General features: G+C 41.5%; 1 long non-coding RNA gene across 1 annotated transcript in view; it reads right to left on the reverse strand.

The window, feature by feature from the left end:
- Nucleotides 1-7188: 7188 nt before the first annotated feature.
- Nucleotides 7189-21840, reverse strand: part of LOC308577043 — a 50599-nt gene continuing 35947 nt past the window's right edge. The window contains exon 2 of the long non-coding RNA XR_014003379.1: nt 7189-7466. This is a non-coding gene — a long non-coding RNA (uncharacterized lncRNA). The remainder of the gene's footprint in view (nt 7467-21840) is intronic.

Below are 21840 nucleotides of genomic sequence, written 5' to 3' on the forward strand. Positions count from 1 at the left end.
TAAGGTACTCCCAGACCAGTCAGAATGTTGAGAGGCACAATATTATTTACAACAGCTATAAATTAACACCAATGAATATCCTGCAGGGGGCAGCACATTCACATGTTACCAGGCTTCTAAACGAAAGCCCGGCAGCTATTTGCCATAAAATTTGTTAGCTGCATCTTAGCTTGCATATTAGTCAATACTATCTCCTCCCCAAATAAAAAAACTTGTAAAAAATCCTATCTTTGCCCAGCTATAATGCTATAATGTTAAGTCCTCTATACTTTTTTGGGATATGTAAGATTTATATTTTGACAGTAAGGAACCAGATGTAATTAAGTACTTAATTTGTTCCGGAGGTCCGTACTTAACCTGAAACTGTTCTTAACCTGAAGCACCACTTTAGCTAATGGGGCCTCCTGCTGCTGCTGCGCCGCTGGAGCACAATTTCTGTTCTTATCCTGAAGCAAAGTTCTTAACCTGAAGCACTATTTCTGGGTTAGCGGAGTCTGTAACCTGAAGCGTATGTAACCTGAAGCGTATGTAACCCAAGGTACCACTGTACTTTACTTTTTTATTTGTTCAATCTCTTTCCTCTGTATGGCCACGGCATGTAGGATAATATCTGCCCTTGACTTCTAGCCTCCTCCCCTTTCAAAGGACATTTTGTGTTAAATGATCCTGTGCATATTGCTTTGAAGTAAGTTCCATTGTCTCCTCTTCAGGTAGGTTTGCTAGGTGCAACAGCTGGGGATTAAGATCATGGCAGTACCTATGGTTGCAATCTGTACACACCACACTTAACTCAGAACTGCAATACCTCAAGAAGAGCCTCTTCCCATATGAACCTACCCGGACCCAGAGATCTTTTAAGGCCCTCCTTCGTGTGCCTCCTCCTCGAGATATTCGGGAGGTCTGGCAACACGAGAACGGGGCCTTCTCTGTGGTGGCTCCCCGTTTGTGGAATGCTCTCCCCAGGGAAGTTTGCCTGGCGCCTTCATTATACACCTTTAGGCACCAGGCAAAAACATTCCTTTTTAACCAGGCCTTTGGTTGACCTTATCGACATCCAACACCTTTTAAGAATGTGCTTCTTTTTTTGTATGTTTTTAATTGGGTTAATGTTTTTGGTTTGATTTTATATGTTGTCGTCTTGTTTGTGAACCACCCTGAGACCTCCGGGTATAGGGTGGTGTAAAAATTGAATAAATACTACTACTAATAATAATAATAATTACTTTGAACAATTAAAGACAGGAGGACTGAGTAAACACACATAGTTTTAAGCTAAGAGGAAACTCATCTCAGAAAAATCTAGGTGCTTTATTTATACCAGGGGAGAATGTGGCAAAAGGGAGATTCTATCCGAGCTAATATGGGAGAGGGCATATCTTAAACAGTGCCAATGTGACATTGAGCTTAGAGTGGGCGCTTTGAATGTGGTTCTACAGGTATTTATCACAGCTTTATTTTTATTGTACTTTTGTAATTTCAACGGTGTCAACGTCCCATCCCTTCCCCCCCAGTTTTGTATTGTTGCTTCATGGATGATTAGCCACCCTCTGCTCCAGAAATGGAGGATGGGAAGAATAGGACAATAATGAATTATGTGCAGTGGTACCTTGGTTCTCAAATGCCTTGGTATTCAAACAACTTGGAACACAAACACTGCGAACCTGGAAGTAAGTGTTCTGGTTTGCAAACATTTTTCGGAAGCTGAACATTCTCCATTTTGAATGCCATGCTTCTGCTTTGACTTACGCTGAGGTCTGTCTGATTTTGCTATTTATTTTGTGTTTTTGTTTCTGCCGTTCTTTTTTGTTTTGTTTTTGTGATTGTGTGGAACCCAGTTCAGCTACTGATTTATTGATTGTGTGACTGCAGTACATTGTCTATTGCTTTCATTTTATGGATCAATGGTCTCGTTAGAGAGTAAAATTCATGTTAAATTGCTGTTTCAGGGGTTGTTTTTAAAAATCTGGAACGGATTAATCCATTTTGCATTACTTTCTATGGGAAAGTGCACCTTGGTTTTGGAACGCTTTGGTTTTGGAACGGACTTCCGGAACGGATTAAGTTTGAGAACTGTAAATAAATAAGGGTGGAATGGAAGAGGTGCACTAAGAGAACCGCCAGGCAGGAAACATAATCTATTTTTTGGGTAAATATTCAGAAATTATTTTAGGCAGATAATTGAGATTAACTAAGAATAACATAGGGACGCGGGTGGCTCTGTGGTCTAAACCACAGAGCCTAGGGCTTGCCAAACAGAAGGTCGGCGATTTGAATCCCCGTGACAGGGTGAGCTCCCATTGTTTGGTCCCTGCTCCTGCCCACCTAGCAGTTCGAAAGCACGTCAAAGTGCAAGTAGATAAATAGGTACCGCTCCGGTGGGAAGGCAAATGGCGTTTCTGTGCGCTGCTCTGGTTTGCCAGAAGTGGCTTAGTCATGCTGGCCACATGACCCAGAAGCTGTACGCTGGCTCCCTCAGCCAATAAAGTGAGATGAGCGCCGCAACCCCAGAGTCTGTCAAGACTGGACCTAATGGTCAGGGGTCCCTTTATCTTTAAGAATAACATACATGTGATGTAAAAATCATGCTATAGGCATACTGGCCTTCTGGTCATAATATAGATTAGTTCTTCAGCAAATGCCTTTAAGGAACTTCAATCTCAGCTTTCAGAATTGTGGTTGCTCAATTCCCCCCCCCCCCCACAGTTGCATTTTATAGCTTTACTCAGCACTTTGTCACAACCCGGATTTCTCATGAGCTGCAAATTGGCAGTTAAAACTACTGATGCAGCAGAATTTGCTCAGATGATGACTGTATAATCTCAGATGGTTTGTTATGAGATTAACAGAGATAATCTTTTTCTTTAATTTTTTTTTTTTTGGTAGATTTATAATATCACAAGCCCCGTAAAGAGAAGACATATGTTTTGTACTTGGAACCTGAGTGCAAAATTCATTGATCAGAATAATTTAAAAAAAAACACATGCTAAATGTTAGAATACATATATATTATAGAAAACGAGAGAGAAAACTACAAATTATTCCTAGATCTGGCAAACATTGTATAGCATTCCAGTTTTTATAAATGATATCTGTGAAATCCATTCAGTGCCATGAACGCATTTCCAATGTTAAATATTATTGTAGATTGTAATTTGTAAAGTCTGTTCTCTGGCAAATGTGCTGGGAAGTTAAAGGAGCACGTAAAGGAACCGTGAGGGGAGAGACTTCACCAGGCAAGGCCTTCTTCCACCTGTCTTGCTCCACCCTCCAGTTTCTGCTTCTCAATTTGTATTATATTATTTTTATGCACTGTGGATTGCCGTTGTTTTATTGATTGTAGTTTAGAAATTATTTATTGTAATTGTTAAGCGTGGATTTCTGTTTAATTTTTATATGCTGATATTATTACCATAGATTACGGCGTATTAGGCGACTGGGCGTATTAGACGACCCCCCCAAATTGGCAGCTGCCAATTTGAGGGGTCGCCTTATACGCGTCGGCAGCTTTGCTGGGCAGCGGCAGTGGGCGGCGGCCTCTGCGCCGGGAGGAAGCCGCCCAGCGAAACTGGCTTAGCATCACTGGGCAGCTTCCTTCCGGCGCAGAGCGGAGCCCGCCGCCCACTACAGCGATACCCGGCGTATAAGATGACCCCCGACTTTTTAACTTCTTTTCCGGGGTTAAAAAGTCGTCTTATACGCTGGAATCTACGGTATTCTATATACTACAGTGTTACCTCGGGTTAAGTACTTAATTCGTTCCAGAGGTCCGTTCTTAACCTGAAACTGTTCTTAACCTGAAGCACCACTTTAGCTAATGGGGCCTCGTGCTGCTACCACGCCGCCGGAGCACGATTTCTGTTCTTATCCTGAAGCAAAGTTCTTAACCTGAAGCACTATTTCCGGGTTAGCGGAGTCTGTAACCTGAAGCGTATGTAACCTGAAGCGTATGTAACCTGAAGCATATGTAACCTGAGGTACCACTGTATTCTAATGGTTGTCGAATGTTCCTTTATTTGATGTAGGTTGCTTATTTTAAAGCTATGTTGTATTATCCCGTTTTTGTATTGCATTAGATTGTTGTAAGGTGTACATTCTTTGTTTCTTCAGCTTGTAAACCGCCTTAGGTATTGTATGTTAGAAAGACAGTATGCAAATTAAAAGTGGTGATGATGATGATGAAAATGTCTTATTGGATATTTGCCGTTCAGGACATTAGGGGTGGTGTTCAATTAGATATTTGTATGACTGCAAGAATTAGCACCAGCAAAGCAAGACTTTCAGTCTCTCTCCTTCTTGCATGTATTCCAATCTGTCCCCAGTTCTGCTCTGGAGGGTTCGGGGAAAACCCATAGAAAATATTTAGGGGGCATTCAGGGGGAGAAGGGAAAAACATTCTGTTCCAGAACATTCTCCCCAGTACTTAGTTGAATACAACTAACACAGACCCTCCAAGTGTCCCTATCTTCCAGGGACAGTCCCAGATTTACAGAAGCCATCCTGGTTTCTGATTTGATCCCAGAATGCCCTGCTTTTCCTTAGGATGTCCCTATTTTCATCAGTCATGGAGTTATGCATTCCTTGAGCCAGGGAGATACAACCTTTAGAAGATACAGTGGTACCTCGGGTTAAGTACTTAATTCATTCTGGAGGCCCGTACTTAACCTGAAACTGTTCTTAACCTGAAGCACCACTTTAGCTAATGGGGGCTCGTGCTGCTACCACGCCGCCGGAGCACGATTTCTGTTCTCATCCTGAAGCAAAGTTCTTAACCTGAAGCACTATTTCTGGGTTAGTGGAGTCTGTAACCTGAAGCATATGTAACCTGAAGCGTATGTAACCCGAGGTACCACTGTATCTGAAGACAGGAAAGTTTTTGAATGATGGAGTTATTCCACCCCCAAGTTAAGGAGATAAGTAATTATGCAACCTTTATAAGATATCTTAAAGGCAGCTCTGTCCAGGGAACTTAAAAAAAAAGAGAGTTGAATGTTTTATTAAATTATTTATTAGTGTTTTATTCTACCAGATAGGCAGGGTATAAATAATAATTAGTATTATGGAATGGGATGTCCCTATTTCCATTGGAGAAATATTGGAGAGAATGCTCATAGAATTGTAACTTGATTTAAAGCATCAGGTAGGTAGCCGTGTTGGTCTGACGCAGTCAAAATAAATAATAATAATAAAAAGAACTACGTTTGTTCTGGGTATAAGCTTTCGTGTGCATGGTATCTGAAGAAGTGTGCATGCACACGAAAGCTTATACAGTGGTACCTCAGGTTACATATGCTTCAGGCTACATACGCTTCAGGTTACAGACTCCCGCTAACCCAAAAATAGTACCTCGGGTTAAGAACTTTGCTTCAGGATGAGAACAGAAATCGTGCTCCGGCGGCGTGGCGGCAGCGGGAGGCCCCCATTAGCTAAAGTGGTGCTTCAGGTTAAGAACAGTTTCAGGTTAAGAACAAACCTCCGGAACGAATTAAGTACTTAACCCGAGGTACCACTGTACCTAGAACAAACTTAGTTGGTCTCTAAGGTGCTACTGGACAATTCTTTAATTTATTTTGATTTAAAGCAGTAATTGGAAGCCTCTGTCCCTCCAGCTATTTGCTGGACTACAGCTTCCATCACCCCTGGAAATTGGCCATGCCAGCATGGGCTGATGGGATTTGGAGTCCGACAACATCTGCTTGCCTGCTCCTCATTCACAACTGTAGCCCGTTGCCCACAGGTGTAGTGGAGTTCATTGTCTTGTTGTGAGTATTTAAGTAAGAGACAGCAGCCAGTGGGGCTGGGTACTACATGAAATCTAGAGAAGGGTAGCAGTCAGCAGCAAAATGCCTTGGACTGCTCCTGGTCTCTCTTGCTATTAAGGAGACGCATCCTACTCCTTCCTAGTCTCTGCACTAGGTTTGCACAACTTCTGTGCCACCAAGGCAAATATAATGACCCATTCATGGCAACATGCAGTCACTGTCTTATTTTGGGGAGACTGCCAGAGCTGAGTGGTTGTCAAGTCTTGCAGACAAGACACAAAAGATGGCTGCTGAGCTGTGCTTGGCTTAGTAGATGTCAAGTGCTGGATGGTGGGGGTCACTCTCCCCTTCTCCTGAACCTTCCTGAGAACAGGAGGACAGTATAGATTTAGAACAGTGGTTTGCAGAAGGGCATAGTTCAGAGGCTGCAGAGGGGAGAAGCTGGGAAATATTGGAAGAGGAACAGCAGGTAGATGAAGCACCAGGGGAGCGACAGCTGAAAGACCCAGTGTCTTTGGAAAGCATTCCTGACCACCCCCCAGGACCAGGCGAGCACTGAGGGTAGTAGAACAGAAAGCTCAGAGGCAGAAAGCCCAGATTAGCCAACACAGGGGCGATGTAGAATAGGAGAGAGATAGGGAGTGGGATTTTATTTAGAGCAACGCCGTTGTCTTTGGGACACCGCATTCCTTCCTCTCTCTTTCTGTGAACATTGAATAAATCACTTGGTAAGAACTCCTTTGTTTTCTCTGCTTCTTGGTTGCCACCGTGGGAGGACTAGGATTCCCTGAAGCCTTGACAATAGGTCACAACTTCTGTGACCTTGTTCTGCATAGACCATGGAAGGCTTCCCAGAAGCAGATTCTAGTAGAGATTCTAAGGCACCCAACTTGGTGCCCTCTGGATGTTGTTGCCTTGCTACTCCCATGATGCCCCACCATTGGCTGTGCTGACTGGAGCTGATGGAAGTTGGAGCCCAAAATGCCTGGAGGGCAGTAATCTGGAGTAAAGCTGCTCTAGAATACCCATGGCTATGAAACCAGGCTCTACCTTAGCCTCCAGAAAGTATCAGCACAAGAATACTGGCTGAAGAACATCTCCAAGAACTCCCAGAGGCCCTCATCCTCCAGCTGATGCTGATTCTTGTTGACGCGACAGCTGCAAGCAAATCCCTTGCGGTCCCGTCTCCCTCCCTTTTCTCATCCATAAAGCAATGAGGATAATAACAGCGTGTTCCTAGATTTCAAAAGCATGTGGATTACCCAGTCAGATGTTCCTCAGACTCTTTGAAGATGAAAAGAGCCAGATATATTATTATTAATATTATTATTATTTATTGTCATAACCAAATCAAAAGATAGTGGGGAGATGTAATTGTACTGAGCATCACGGTGGAATGCTTGCATGAGGGTTAGTTCAAAGCAAGAATGCACACATTAAAATTTTTATTTTATGGGAGGTGAGGAGAGACAAACCAAAGCCACAGTGACTTTAACATTTGTTCTCGCCGCTTCCAGTTTCACCGGCTCCCCTGCGTAGCGGCTGTTGAAAAATTCTTTCTGCTCTCTACTTAAATTAATACAAGTATTTCTATAGCTCCAATTCTTTGGTTGGTTGGCGTCCATCCATCTTGGGAGACAATGGAGGAGTGCGTCTTTCGGGCTGAAGTCAACCTTGCATTCATAGAATGTAACATGGCAGTATATCTACAATAAAATATAATAATAATAAAAGCAATTCAAAGGACTAGGGCGATCAAAAAAGGTAAAGAGTTGCAGAAGTCTGTGTACATAAAAAGTACTTTACGAAAATGTCTGGAAGTCAAAAGAGAAGATGCATCCCAAATGGGAAGAGTTTGTTCATTTACTTTATTGCATTTTTAAAACAATTACAAAAAAGAAACATTCAGATAACAAAATAAAGGTTTGCCCTTAACAAACCTCCTTGTATCCCCCCCTTTCCTTAATAAAGAAACTAACTGCATGTTCGCCTCACATCTCTCTCTGACCTGTGAATGGCCTGATCGTCCTGACAGACCCTTGACACATGTCTAGAGACCACAGGCCCAAGTGGTTTTCCACTTGTCGCATGCCTTCTAGGCACAGGGCTGAGCAGTTTTGCCTTTGCCCGGCCACTTTCCTCGGGAAAACCAGCTCTTTAGTGTTAATCAGAACAAACAGCAATCCAAGGAAGACCTGGCTGCCATTTGTTCCGGTTCAGTTTTAAACCACGGGGCACTGGGGGAAAGAGATTGGGGGATCCGCAGATTGGGATTGGGATTGGGATAGGGATAAACCTATATGCCTGGAGGCTAGTTGAATCTCTATAAACACAGGGGATGTAGGAAGCTAACCCTTATATACACTGTAGACCAGGTCAAGCAGTTGGTCTTGGCTTGTTGAAGACAGTAAAGGAAACAGATAATCTATTGAAAACAAGGCAGTTCAGGGAAGCTACTGGGTGAGATCAAAAGCATCATCCTATTAATTGCTTTGACTCCTTGTTTTTTTACATGATTTTTATTAAATTTTCTGTTTTACAATTTAAAACACTCATTTAAACAACCTTAAAATATCAATCACTTCCCTTCTTCTCTTTCCGTGGTTCATTTTACATAATAGAAATCCCTGCATATTTTATATAAACCAGACCATTCAGTATTCCATTATTACACCCACCAAAACTTATTTACACTGTTGAATTTATCTTAATGCTGCCAGCATCTTCAGCTGTACACAGTTATTTCTCATAGATTCAATAAATGTTTTCCAACCTTCTCTAAACGTATGTTCTTCTTGTTCTTTTATTCTACATGTTAAGTCCGCAAGCTGCACATATTCTATCAACTTAAGTTGCCACTCTTCTTTTGTTGGGACCTCGCTAGTTTACCATTTTGGGGCTAACAAAACACGGGCCGCAGTAGTAACATACATAAATAATCTTTTTTGACATCTGGGAATTTCCATTTGAATTATCCCCAACAGAAAGGGCTCTGGGTTGTGTTGTTGTTGTTCATGTGATGATTTTAGCTTATGAATTTTATTGTTTAATGGCTTGGTCTGTACATTGGGGTACTTTTATAGCTCTGTTTAGAGTACGTAATGTTTTGATAATATAAATGTTTTAAGTCTTTTGTATCAATCCAGTATATTTTCTTTTAATTGCTAAATGATTCTGTGCTGGAGCTGGAGAGGATTCTGGAGCTGGAGAGGGGCTCTGGTGAGCTCTGGCTGAAAAAAAGCCCTGACAAGATCGTATAAGCAACAACCTTACAATAGTCCCCTGATTATTTTTAATCTTATTTCTACAAGCAAGGAACTGATGGATGTGTCTAATTCAACCAGCCATGATTGGAGCACAAAGATTCATAACATCACCTGTTCAACCAAAGTGCTTATCATACAAGACAAGGAAGAATAAATTGCTCAGGGTCTGGCAGCTGATCCATAGGCTTGCTGGCATTTGTTCCAGCAGATATTGGCTATGTTTATTTATTTTGTTTAGCAAAATCTATATATTGCTCAATAAAACTTCTCTCTCTCTCTTTAAGCGGTTTATATAAAACGGTGCAAAAATTCTACTTGAAGTTGCAATAAATAGACTTCAAGATGCATAGACGTAATGAATTATCAAAATATAGATAAAATCAAGCGTTTTTTTAATAAAAAAATTAATGTGCATAATAAAAATTTCACGTTTCGGCTTGCCTAAACCAAAAAGATTTCAGCAGGCATCAAAAGCAGTACAAAGAAGGCGCCTGTCTAATAGTAGCACGCAGGAAGTTGCAGAGAATAGATGCTGCCACACTAAAAGATCAGTTTCTCTCAAGTGCAGAGTGTATATTATTTGGCCCTTGTAATAGTGCCAGTCCTTAATGCCGCTAGCATAAAAGTATTGTTTCTGAATCGTATGATCCTTTTTGTTTGTTGAATAGGCTAAAAGCCAGCCAGCAAAGCCAAGCACCACCTTAAGCAAAGAACAAGGTGAAAAAGAGAAAAATCATTATCTCCTCCAGAGGAACACTGCAAGGCAGTTTAATAAACCCAACTCCAACCTGCTGAGTCATGACTTTCTCCCTGGCTTTGAGGTTCATCGCGCTTACGTGCTGTCTCAGTCCTGCTGGCCAGAAGCAGGTGGGAGATTTGAAGCCAAGATCCCACGCTGCCCTTGCCCCTGCCTGCCCGCCCTGCTCTGGCCAGGAAACAATCCAGCCTTGTGTAGGGCTGGAAGGGAGAATCTAACTTTCCTATGTGAGGACCAAACTCAACTTGCGATCTTCCTTTGTGACTAGCGATGGATGAATGCGTCAATTTCTGCTTCTCTCAGTTTCTCGTTTCCCCAGGATTTACGTATAAGCTAAACAAGCTCTAGCTTAGGGCCCCACTCTCTTGGGGGCCCCCCAAAAAATTAAAGGGAAAAAACTGGAGGTACATTTCCAAAATATAAGATAAAAAACAAATAAAATAAAACTTACATACAACAACACTGTTTTGTGTTGTGTAGGCTCCTATGATGTAAGTCATGGGCCCTGACTGCTTGCCTGCTCCCTAAAATATCACTGGTTTGCTCCTTTCTATATATAGGGTGCTTACATTCTGCATGGACAACATGCGCAAATGGCTTGAGATACGTATGAGGTCCATAACTCACCATATAGCATATATTCAACACAAAAACAGAGACAATTTGTTGTTGACAAAGAACAGCTGAACATAGAAATGTCCCCATTACCTTCAGTAGCTTAGGGCCTCATCAAACCTAAATCCAGCCCTTCTCTTCACGTTCGGTTTTCTACAGTAAAGCTTTGGAACCCATTCTTGGGGTGGAAAGCTAACTTATTTCTACATGAGGTCCAGATCAGGGATTCCGCTGAACAACTCTAGCATGAGATCCACTGGGACCTCAGCTGGAGTGACTGGCCTCACAAGACAGCAATCATGCAAAGTCCTCCAGCCCATGTTCTAGCCCCTAGCTGTGGCAGAGATCTGGACTAGACCATGGCCCTGCCAGACCATAATGCCCCTATCCATAGTGAAAGTGGATTTCATGCTCTTTATTCAGCTCATAGTGGTGAGGAGGAATGGAAGTTACCCCAGATTGTCTGCTTTATATACATTATTTACACAATGGGGCCCACATGATTGGCTAATTCCAGGATTCTCTTGTAGGCCAATCAGGTTGCAGATTCCCTTCCACCTGGAGCTGGATTGGGTGGCTCCAGTGGACCAATCAGACTGCTGCATTCTGAATCCTATTGTTCTAGGACCAATCAGACTGCTGCCTTTTGGATCCTATTCAACACATAGGTAGGTTTGGATGGGCTCCTAACTGTTGGTCTAACATTCCTCTATCTAGTTTATTCTACTTTTAATATTCAAATAAACCTAGTATACATACATTTTTCAAAGCAAACACTAGGTTGTAGCCAGTGCTAGCCCTTACTCAGAGTAGACACATTAAAATTAATGGACATCCACCTGTATTCCCTTTGCAATGCATTTTTGTGCCGTATGGTTTGCAAAACATTCTCAGAGAAAGCACACCTCTTTGAGAGCCTGTAACAGGCTGCAAGTAGGAAGCAACTAAAAAAAGAAACATTTATTTTTTGCCAGAGACAATGAAAAGACCTTGTGAGCATAAAGAGAGGTTGCTCTCTGTCCTCTTTATTCAAACCATCCTTAATCTCCCCTCCTGCAGTGGGCTTTTCTCACAGGCTAGTTTTCTGCAGGTATTTAGGTCAGCCACTGAGTACAGAAATTGACCAAAAAAGCCCATTGACTCATCGGGATTGTTAAAAAAAGTACCTGAAATGAAGAAAAAGAAGTTGGTAGGGATACAAAACAGTCATGACGGAACTGAGCTGTTGGGCAGCCATAAACAGGTCAGAGGAAGATCATGTCCCAACTTTCAGCTGTAAACTCCAAGTTGTTACCCTTTACTTTTTGGAAAGACTTTTCAAACTAATACTTCTTAGGTTAGGACTGCCAACTCTTTCCTCTCCCTTTCCCCCAGTCTTCGGTCGTGGGCCAGCAGCTGCAGCTTGTTCTGTATACACGAAACAAATGAAATACTGTGAAAATCCCTGAAACGAGAAGTAATCGACTAGAAATATTATCTTGTGGAAATAAACTAAATAATAAGAAAAATCAAAAAGCTTAAGAAAAAAATAGAACAACCTAAAATTGAACAAAGCCTTCCCGTTAAATTTTTTCCTAATTTTTTCCCTTAAGCTTTTTGAGTTTTCTTATTATTTAGTTTATTTCTTAACCTGAAAACTGTTTAGGTTATTTCTTAACCTGAAACTGTTCTTAACCTGAAGCACCACTTTAGCTAATGGGGCCTCCTGCTGCTGCCGCGCCATTGGAACATGATTTCTGTTCTCATCCTGAAGCAAAGTTTTTAACCTGAAGCACTATTTCTGGGTTAGCAGAGTCTGTAACCTGAAGCGTATGTAACTCAAGGTACCACTGTATTATATCAGGGAGCTCAAAGTGACCTATATGGTTCTCCTTGACTCCCTTTCACAACAGGGGTAGGTGAGGCTGAGAGACTGGTTCCAGGTCACCCAGTGAACTCCACTGCTGACTGGGGATTTGAACCCCGATCTCCCAGGTCTTAGTCCGATGCTCTAACTACAACAGCATCCAGCATACAAATAAAAATTTGTGGCACAAGCACCAGTTCAATGGTGCAAAGTCAGCATTAAAAGGAGGAAACGTTTCCATCGATAAAGGAATATGGGCAGTGCAAAACTTCAGTCACGGGAAAGATCCAAGCTTTTGCGCAACTGAGCAGTGGCTTAATATGGTTTGAAATACTGTGCAATCCTCTCCTTGTGTGCTTAGCAATAAAGTCATGCTGTGTTTAATGGGACGTACTTCTTTGGAAAATGCCTTCGGTATTGCAGCCTAAATATTCGTGACGGATGACGTGCAATACTAAATACCTTGATCTGCATTTCCTGTCTTTTGTTACTATTGTATCGCCGGCTTCACGTTATGTAATCCAATCTTTGCTTTGGCAAATTGTTTGCCTTTGTAAAAAAAAAAAACTGGGCAGATTGGTGCACTGAGACGTTCAGGTGTACCTGAAGAATTCTTCCCTCTGGCAGCTCTTTCAACAAATCGGTTTACCTAATCTGGCCTGATCCATACCTTTTGTTACACATGCAAGAGAGCTACTTTCTGTCTCTCTGGGCTTTAGATATGGAATTGATACCTTGTTTAGAAATGGGGGTCTGTAGCTAAGTGGAAGCAACAATAGATCAAAGCAAACGGAATGTGTTGCAGTAGCAAATTTAGATAAAATGTGTGACGTGTGTGTGTGTGTGTGTGTGTGTGTGTGTGTGTGTGGAAATAACCATAAGAAAAAGATCTGCACCGGTTTGCGAACTGCGGGGTGGGGGAATTTTGGGCAGTGGTAATGGTGAAAACCTGTGTCACCTGCTAGAGCGTTTTATTTTGTATAGCAGTGTGATAAAAGTGTCTCTAACTGGGATAGAATTTAGAAAGCATTTATTTATTTCATTTGTGGCACTTTTATGCACACAGGGCACCAAGGAGCTCAGGGTGGCATATATCACAAAAGAGAGCCAAGTGTGGTACAGTGTTGAACTAGGAGACCTGGGTTCAAATCCCGACTCAGCCATGAAACTCACAGGCTCTGGAAACTTGCTGGTGCATTTTAAAATAGTGAGATCTGCATAGTGTGCACACATTTGAACATTAGGATCATGAAAGCTACTTTTTTTGGTTTTTAACAGTTTCTGTAATTCCGATAAGGGGACTATTACAGAACTCTTTGTCTCCAAAGGCCAAATTCTAAGGAAAAAGCTTTCCCCTCCTATTTATAGAAAGGATCTTAGAGGGTTGTAAGTGACCTAAGCTTTGGAACACAGCTCAGAAGCTTTGTCTGTAGCTTAAAACTACCTCTTCAGCTTCTACATGCTGCCAGGTTATTGTTACGAAACACAAAAAATGTTTCAGTGTTAAATTCTTTTTAAAGGTGAATGTTTCAATGCTTAGAGGCGATCCATTGAAATTAGTGAGATTTCATCCCATGATTAACTTGAGTTCTATTGATTTCAGTGCTATTTTTATAGAAAAAGAGGTGCTGGTTGCTATTCTGACTGGTGTGTAATTGGAATTTGTAAGTTATTAGAATGCTGAGTTAATGATCAAATCATCAATTCTAGCATTCGGGGGGCCAACAAAATGATATAATTTGGCATCTGAAGAATTGACATTATTAATTGTACTATAATTTGGTATTATAATTTGGTATCGACAATGAGGCTTTTATTGGGTTATTGTAACCGAAAAGTAATAAAAAATATTATACAAAAAAGAAAAATAGGTGCTGGAACTCACCACGACAGCGTCCCTTGTTCTCTTATACTGGCAATGGCACCCACCTGAGTGAGCTCTGGTGAGTTCTGGCTGAAAAAAAGCCCTGGTCTACTCTAAGTAGGAAACAGACATGAATACCCAACCTGATATTTTTGCATGTTTCATACAGGCTTTGCCTGCCATGATGATTCTTTGGTGCTTTTTTCTTGCAGATTTTTGAAAATGGTATTGTTAAGAAACATGCCTTATAAAATGAACTTCAAGCAATTCAGTGTAGAGACAGAGTTTGTACTCACCGAGGTTAGCTTTTTAGACTGAAAGATTGTATCCTGCTAATGCCACCTTCCCCAAACTGGTGCTGTCCTAGAAGTTTTGGACTTCACCTCCCAACTTCCACAGAGAGAAGGTCTAATACTTCCACAGAGAGAAGGTCAGGTATGTTGGGAGTTGTAGTTCAAAAACATCTGGAAGGTACAAGACTGGGAGGGTTGAACTAGTAAAGACAAGCTGAGCATTCTCGTCACCAGCAAACGCTTCCAACCAGTTACAATAATGAAAATCTGAATTCAGACTGAAAATCTGCATGCAAACTTGCACACACATGCAAAACACACAAAGGCACAGGGGAAGGCTGTGGAGTTAGTCAGGACCTGTAAGCTTTTATAAGTGGAAGAAGAAGATGAAGAAGAAGAAGAAGAAGAAGAAGAAGAAGAAGAAGAAGAAGAAGAAGAAGAAGAAGAAGAAGAGTAGTAGTAGTAGTAGTAGTAGTAGTAGTAGTAGTAGTAGTAGTAGTAGTAGTTTGGATTTGATATCCCGCTTTATCACTACCCTAAGGAGTCTCAAAGCAGATAACATTCTCCTTTCCCTTCCTCCCCCACAACAAACACTCTGTGAGGTGAGTGGGGCTGAGAGACTTCAGAGAAGTGTGATTAGCCCAAGGTCACCCAGCAGCTGCATGTGGAGGAGCGGGGAATTGAACCCGGTTCACCAGATTACGAGTCTACAGCTCTTAACCACTACACCACACTGGCTCTCTTGAGTCATGTGCCTACAAAGGTTCGTCTCTTCGGGGGCTAAACACTGGGATGCTCATGCACCCCTGGTTCTTAGAACATCTATGGAAAACGACTTCACTTGTTCAGATGCCTGGAACTATCTATACAGTTGGGAAAACCAACATGGTACCCTCTATCATCTCTGACCATTGGCCTCACTACTTGGGCCAATAATATCTGAAGAATCACAAGTTCCCCAGTCATGCCTTTTGCCTTCCAGATGTTTTGGGGCTACAACTCCCATCACCCCTAGCTAACAGGACCAGTGGTCAGGGATGATGGGAGTTGTAGTCCCAAAACATCTGGAGGACCAAGTTTGGCCATGCCTGAATTAGATGCACAATGAAGCCCTCTAAAGATTTATGCTGAATAGACCCTTTTTAAAAAAGCAGCAGGATGGGTGCATCTCCAGGAGTAATAGCACTCTAAACAAGGAAACAGCAACAGGGAGACAGGAGAGCTTGGGAGACAAGAAAAAAATAAAATCTGATGCTGCCGTCTCCACCTGTCCCTCGGGGAAACTGAAAATTAAAATTTCAGCACCTGGAGTGACGTATTTCCTAAAATGGATAGACAATTTTCAGTTGCAATTTGGCTTCTCCAAAATGGCCTCAGGTGACCCAAAGAAGAATATGCATAACCATGCGCTTCAGAAACAGTTTAGGAAGGAAAACAGACAGCAAAGCCTTTCCAGAAAGGATTACAAAATGAAAAGACAACACACCTCCACAAATGCCATTCGTCACAGTGGGGCTTGCAGGACAGCCTGCCAAAATCAGTGACTATCTGACAAAGGCCTTGTGTGAGTTCCTGGTTCCCAGTTCCTATCCTTATCTCCTCTCCTCTCCCCCCCCCCACCCACCAAAGTATGAAACAGTTTCATTAATGGAAACCTTCATGCTTTTGCACTCCATAGCATCCATCTCTGTTATGTACTGAGTTGAATAGGATTCAAAATGCAGCAGTCTGATTGGTCCTCGAACAATAGGATCCAAAATGCAGCAGTCTGATTGGTCCTAGAACAATGCAGCAGTATGATTGGTCTGCAGGAGCCACCCAATCCAGCTCCAGATGGAAGTGAATCCACAACCTGATTGGCCTACAGGAGAATTCCGGAATTAGCCAATCACGTGCAGCCCATTGTGTAAATAATGTATATAAAGCAGATACTTTGAGGGGACATTCATTCCTCCTCACCACTATGAGCTGAATAAAGAGCATGAAATCCACTCTCGACTCTGATTATATTTCAATCTCCAAGACCAAGCAACGGTCCCCTTCAACCTGCAAGTATCCTTTCCAATCAAAACCATTAAATGACCCCTGGATAGTTAAGTCCAGTCAAAGGCGACTATGGGGTGTGGCACTCTTCTCACTTTCAGGCCGAGGGAGCCGGCGTTTGTCCACATAGTTAGAAGCTAGAAGCAAGAATGTAGACTGGGCAGTTGGGAGACAAAGCCACAGTTGATTTCCGCTCAAATCCAAGACTGTAGCTATGGGAGAAGCAGGACTCTCTTGGGGTGTTAATGCTGTGAACCCCTCCATCGTAGGCTCAGGTTGCATATATGTGTAAATCATATATCATCAAGATACCAATGCCTCTGCTGTACCTCATTCAAAAGGAAATATGAACTCTGGGTTCTGGAATCATGCACGGCTTGGAGATTGGGGTGTCTTTATGACATATGGCTCACCAATAAATGCACCCATTTGCCCTCTGGCACCAAGCCATTTCCTTTATTACCTAAATAGCCCATTACCTCATCAGGAAGCTATTCCCGGAATTGAATCCACGTTGGAAGCAGGAATTAGAAGGGGGGCTCACAAAATTAAAAGACGCTTGCTTCTTGGGAGAAAAGCAATGACAAACCTAGACAGCATCTTAAAAAGCAGAGACATCACCTTGCTGACAAAGGTCTGTATAGTTAAAGCTATGGTTTTCCCAGTAGTGATGTATGGAAGTGAGAGCTGAACCATAAAGAAGGCTGATTACTGAAGAATTGATGCTTTTGAATTATGGTGCTGGAGGAGACTCTTGAGAGTCCCATGGACTGCAAGAAGATCAAACACATCCATTCTTAAGGAAATCAGCCCTGAGTGCTCACTGGAAGGACAGATCGTGAAACTGAGGCTCCAATACTATGGCCACCTCATGAGAAGAGAAGACTCCCTGGAAAAGACCCTGATGTTGGGAAAGATGGAGGGCACAAGGAGAAGAGGACAACAGAAGACGAGATGGCTGGACAGTGTTCTCGAAGCTACTAACATGAGTTTGACCAAACTGTGGGAGGCAGTGGAAGACAGAAGTGCCTGGCGTGCTCTGGTCCATGGGGTCATGAAGAGTCGGACACAACTAAATGACTAAACAACAACAACAAGAGCCAGCCTACCTCCTCCAGACTCATTACACTCCACCCCCTCCCGCAGAAGAAGACATCTGTCCCCAAATGTACAAACAAACAGCAGAACACAGCTTCTCTGCAGAAAAATAACAGACACAATAGCAAAGGCTTCGAAAAAAGACAATAAAACACAATAACACTTTTAACCCAACAGCAACAGCTTATTCCTTTCAGGCAAGCTTCCAGTCCATTTTCAGGAACACTTTCGCCTCACACATGCACATTATTTGGTTTTTGTTTTTGGTTTGGTGTGCATTATTTGGTTGCAGAACTGCATTACAAACTTCAGAGGAGTGGGAATATCGAAAGAGTGTTGTGCTTTGGTATAATAATAATAAATTTTTATTTATACCCCACCCTTCCCGGTTCAAAAACCGGGCTCAGGGCGGCTAACAACAAATTTAAAACACTTAATTATAAAAGCAACATAAAATACAGTATAAAAACATGAATAACAACACAATTCAAAAATCAGTTTAGGGGAAATAAGCATTAGATAATCCCCAGGGCTAGCTGGCTGAATTGGTCCTACTTGGGCCAGCGAGGAGACCAGGGGAGAATTAGCTGTGGGGTCTCAGAGCGGCTGATCTTCATAATAGGGGAGGGGGATGGAAGAGAAGGGAAAAAGAAGATCAGGCTGAATTCAAATTAAAGGCCAGGCAGAATAGCTCTGTCTTATAGGCCCGATGGAAGCGGATAAATCCTGAAGGGCCCTGGTCTCATGGGACAGAGCATTCCACCAGGTCAGAGCCATCACTGAAAAGGCCCTGGCCCTGGTGGAGGATAGTCTGCGTTTCTTATGACCTGGGACCTCTAAACTATGGTTATTCATGGACCTTAAGGTCCTCTGTAGGGCATACCAGGAGAGGCGGTCCCATAGATACGAAGGGCCTAAGCCACATGTATTGTTTCAGAAAGCATGAATCAGGTAAATCCATGTGAAAAGTCAGACCAAACAGAATTTCTCCCTCGGCCCTAGAGTGGGCTCAGTGAGATTGGGTTAGGGCCAAGTGTGTATGACCTCCCAGCCCATCAATATGCCCTATATGTTGGGAGTGGCGTCTGAATAGGGCTATTGGCTTCATAGGAAAGGAGAATTCTGCAATTAGGAAAACTACTTTCCCCAACATACTGTCTCCTGTGATCATACATTCCAATCCACCCCTGTAGCATGTAAAGCCATTGTGAAGATCCTTGTGTGTGGTGATGATGATAAAGCCATTCAGGAATCTACTAGAACCCAGTCAGCATAAAATAAACCAAACAATTGAAGCTGCAGCATTTTGTGCCGGGAGAGATTTGTTATTTTATATTACATGTTTTGATTTATAGGTGGTGTTCAGCTTTACCTAAATATCTAGTTATTCAGCAGCTGGTATGAGTCAGCCGGATAGGGGATTAGTGTTGAGGGGTTTTTTTTACAAAAAAATATGTGGTAAAATATGCTTTAATCATGAGCTACAATAGAAGAACAAGTTTGGTCACATCAAGTAATTTTGGTTCTCTGAATACTGCTTAGAAGTGCATCATCGCTCCTAGATTCCCGAAGTGCAATGGTCTGACACAATTCAGCATAGAAACACTGATTGTAGAAGGCTGAAATGGGCCTTGACAGATGAGACATAGAATCATTAGTGGTTTGAAAATGCATGTTCCATCATTCATCTTCATTCGGTTTGGATGCCTATCTTCAGCCACCGGCCTGCCTCCTTTTCTTGACTGGCAGGCTAACATCATTTTCTCTTTAACTGCTAGGTCAGTGGCTCACACATTTCTTAATCTCTTGGGAATATTCTCCATATTGCAGCCTTCAGCAACCTGGTTTCAGGACCAGGGCCGGATTTAGGTTTGATGAGGCCCTCAGCTCCTGAAGGTAAATGGGGCCCTTTCTATGTCCAGCTGTCCTTTGTCAACAACAAATGGTCACTGTTTTTTATGTTGAATATATGCTATATGGTAATTTATGGACCTCATAGGTATCTCAAGCCATTTGCCCATGTTGCCATGCAACCAGTCCATGCAGAATGTAGGCACCCTATATATAGAAAGAAGCAAACCAGTGATATTTGAGGGAGCAGGCTAGCCAGCGGGGCCCATGACTTACATCAGAGGAGCCTACACAACACAAAACACTGTTGCTGTATGTAGGTTTTGTTTTATTTGTATTTTATCTTATATTTTGGAAATGTACATCCAGGTATTTTCCTTTAACATTTTTTTGGGGCCCCCCAAGAGAGTGGGGCCCTAAACTAGAGCTTGTTTAGCTTATACGTAAATCCGGCACTGTTCAGAACTACAACTCCTGGCCAGGAATCCTGCACATCTGTTGTGTGATCCTTTAGAAGACACCATGCTTCATTGTTCAGCTCCCCTCAGTTCCCTGGGCTGCTGACCTTGCCTTTAAAGCCTCATCATCATTGTTTTTTTAAACTGAGAGGGTGTTCATTACAGACTGTCCAAGCGTCCCTGTTTTCCAGGGACAGTCCCGGATTTACAGAAGCCGTCCCGGTTTCTGCTTTGATCCCAGAATGTCCCACTTTTCCTTAGGACGTCCCTATTTTCATCAGATGAATGTTGGAGGGTATGCAGTTATGCCATCCCCAAGTTAAGGAGATAAGTAACTATACAACCTTTTGAAGGCAGCCCTGTACAGAGAACTATTTTTTTAAAAAAATAGGAAATTTAACATTTTATCATGCCTTTATATATGCTGGAAACTTCCTAGAGTGGCTGGGGCAACCCAATCAGATGGGCAGGGAATGATGATGATGATGATAATGGAATAGAACACCCCAATTTTCATCAGAGAAATGTTGGAGGGTGTGTCATTCAGGTTATAACTTTTGACTTTCTTTTCCTTTCCAAAAATTTTTTCCTGTATCATAAAGGGATGAACTTTTGCTTAGAAACACTGAAAAAGGGCCAATTCTTCTCAATTGTGAAAGAAGTTCACCCTGAAAGGAAAAGTTGGAATCACCATATATGTAACGTCAGTACTCATAAGTATTAGCACTTTTTAAAACTTTATGGAACTGTTTAGAAGTTTTACAGCTGTCTGGAACTTCCTAAAACTGCTTAGAATGTTTTTAGAAGAATCCAAATATTGGTATATAGAAAGAACATGCAATCAAAGTGATGTGTGAACTTAATGGTGTTTGCAGCAGAAACAAAGGCAAACCGCAAACTCAATTTATTCTAAGCAATAAGAAGTGATGTACAGTGTACAAAACATTGTACAAGTATTATAAAATTTACAAACTCTCTTTTCCTGTACATGCTGCGCATATTACATCATACATTATCCAGCTGCATATATAGAAATCGATTTATTGATTTCGGGGTGACTTTCCCCCCAAAAGATTTTGAAATGGCCATTCATTCCTTTGTTTTGAGGCAAATGTTCACCTAATTAAACTACAGGAACATAAGGTTGTAAAAAATAGTTATAACCCTGATGTTCATCTTTGAGGTGCCATGTGATTTATTTATTTTTAGTTCTAAAATTGTTTTCTTGGTCACCCCTGAAAACTGTTATTTTTGTTACAAACCTAAATAATTAAGGAAATTTAATTAGAAATAATTCCTAAATGAAATAGTAATGGTTTTAAAAAATGAATTTTATTAAACAAACAGATTGATATAAAACAAACAAATATTCCAAATATTACGATGAGAAAAGAGAAGAAAAATACCTAAGTGAACAGTGTCCTTATTAGAAACTTTGGAAAGAAAAGATATTTAAATGCCAAACAGATTGGACTGATTACAGCAGCAGACCTGGAAAGTTAACAACGATCTTCTTTAAACCTTGAAGAGAGTCAGTGATATGAAATAAAGAAAATCCAGAGCTAAAGTTTAGAATAACACGCCTCTCTCTCAATCTCTCTCTCTCTCTCTCTAAAAAAATAATAATAATAATAAAAATGGAACCAGAACTGGTCTAGCTTCTTTTGGTGAGAATTTAATGAAAGAGATTAAAGGATCCCAGTTATCAAAAAATTAAATAATGATTTTTAATACAGTGCACCATCACAGCATATATGAATTCTACCACACTGAGAAATAAACGTGTGTCAATCTATTGGGAAGTTACAATCAGAGAAATCAGACCAGAGACAAAAGAAATGAGGAAAAAGTAGTGACTGGGATACAAAGCGAATGGAAAATTTTTAAAAATATTTTTTTTACTCATACAGTTTGGGATTTATCTTGAAAACATCACATTATGGAATCTTTTTTAAAAAATAAAATAAAAAATAAAATAAAATAAAATAA

This window comes from Podarcis bocagei (assembly GCF_964188305.1).
Source record: "Podarcis bocagei genome assembly, chromosome: 17".
NCBI classification, from domain to species: domain Eukaryota; kingdom Metazoa; phylum Chordata; class Lepidosauria; order Squamata; family Lacertidae; genus Podarcis; species Podarcis bocagei.